Source organism: Marmota marmota, unplaced genomic scaffold (assembly GCF_001458135.2).
Source record: "Marmota marmota marmota unplaced genomic scaffold, marMar, whole genome shotgun sequence".
In the NCBI taxonomy this organism is placed as follows: Eukaryota; Metazoa; Chordata; class Mammalia; order Rodentia; family Sciuridae; genus Marmota; species Marmota marmota.
The window spans coordinates 6,826,784-6,828,838 of record NW_026000241.1 but is presented as its reverse complement, the minus strand read 5'-3'; positions in this window follow the sequence as shown (position 1 = coordinate 6,828,838).

The following is a 2,055-nucleotide window of genomic DNA, read 5'->3' as shown; positions in this document are numbered from 1 at the left end:
GGGTCCCCAGGGACGTGCCTCTCTGCGGGCCGGCGCCGCCGCCCTCCCCCTACGGGACCCCGCACACTGGAGTCCTCGAAGTCTCTGTCACCGGCGGCTCTCAGAACTCTTCTCACTCGGGCTGCTCTGGGCTGAGAGCCTCCAGCGAGAGAAATCTTTGTGAGCGTGTGGGTGAGAGCTAGAGGGAGCGGGAGCCAGTGAGTCCGGGCACCGCCGGCCCATATTTTCGGGGGGGTCCACTGGGAACCCGCAATCCGAGAAACCCTCTTTCTATAGAGAGCTCCTGGCCTCAGGCATTCTCCGGCCCCCCTCACCCAATGCACACCCCCGCCAGGATACGGACTCCACATCCAGACCCGCTCTGGGACACACCCAGAGACACACAAAGACTCACACTGGCTTGTGTCCCGTCACCCTCGCCCTCAGAGGCGCGCACACTGCATCCCAGATGCACATTCGCACACCATCGTGGCGCGCACACACATTCCATCCCTGACACACACACATTCGTGGTCATACATTCATTCCACAGGGGAGGCAACAGGGGCACACTCGGAAAGTCTTCCCCAGACGTTCACAATCATCCATGAGCCCCATCCAGGGGTACAGGCCAAGGACTGGACACATACTGCTCCCAGTCTCCCATACTCTTTCCCGTGGTGTTCCTCCAAAAAGGGTAGGGTCCGGGCACCCCCTGGGGACACTCGCTGAAAGCTTAGCCTGCTCAAGGCACCTGAGCAGGTGGGGGGCTACCCAGGGCCCTCTTGGGGTCTTAATGACTCTGCCAGGCCAAGGATAGAGCCTGTGAGTGCCACCAATAGCTTCAAGCTTTGTTTCCCAGCCCCTAGAGCAACAGGCGAAGGTGGGGGGTGGGAGTGTTGTGTGTGTGTGTTTTCCTTTAAGGGGGAAGAAATTAAATAAAAGATTCTCACACCTCAGCAATATGTTTCTACTTACGGTGTGTCTTAGCACCTGATCAGCAGGCGGGTGGGTCATAAAGTGTCTGCAGGTACCAGTGGGACTGGAGATGGGGACCCCCGTGGGGACCCTGGGACAGAGGCCACCCTCCCGCTCGGCTTTCAGAGAATCTCACACTTTTCCCTTTTAAAACACATGGTGTTCCTTTTTAATAACGGCAGTGGCTCCAGATTGGGAAGGGGGAAGAGAAAAAACTTGTAAAGGCCCCAGCTCGGCAGGAAAGTAGGGGAGGGGGGCTGTCCAAACGCCCAAGCTAGGGATCTGCTTTAGGGGGTTCCTCTAGGAGGTCCCCCAAACCAGGCCAAGCCCCTCTGCCAGGCTCAGTGGGCTGATCCCAGCGGCTCCTCTGCCTGGCCTGGAGTGTGCACGTCCCAGTCCCACATCGCCTTGGCCCATTGTTTGCTGAGGCCTGGAGAGAGTGCCAATCCCGCCTGGACCCCGGAGCTGGAAGGGGCTGTAACCCTGTGGTCCTGCCGTGCTAAGGGTGCCAGGTCCTCTTGACACCGTGAGTGTGCACCAGCAGGTAGAATGCTTTCCTCCCCATTATATGGAGGAGAAGACTGCGAACCGGGAGCGGGAAGCCAGGTGCGCAGGTACTCAGGGGCTGGGAGGGGAAGCATCCCCTGACCTTTCCTGCTAGGGTGGAGGGGGTGGGGAGCTGGCGCGTCCGTCCGGCCAGCCTAGCCTTGTTCCCCCCTCCATCCCTCCCTCAGCCCTGGGAGGGCAGCTGCAGCTGCTGGCAAAGGGGCCACGCCAGGCCAGGCCAGGCGGGTGTGGCAGAGGGGCAGTGCCCCCCAGCCAAGACCCCCCAGAGAGCCCCTTTCTGGCCAGACCAGGACTGCGGGTGGGGGAGCAGGAGGGCGGACCCACCGGGGAGGGCTAAGAGTGGGCCTGGGGTCCGGGCAGGCCCGGCCGCGCCTCCCACCCTGCTGGGGGGGCCCAGGCAGGAAGCGGTGGGTGGGCCGGGGCAGAGACGCTGGCACGCCCGAGTTCATGCCGAAGGAATTCCGAATTAGCGGGCGGCTGGCTGCCTGGGACCTCCGGGGCGGCCCCCTGGCCCCCCGCCCCCTGGCCGCC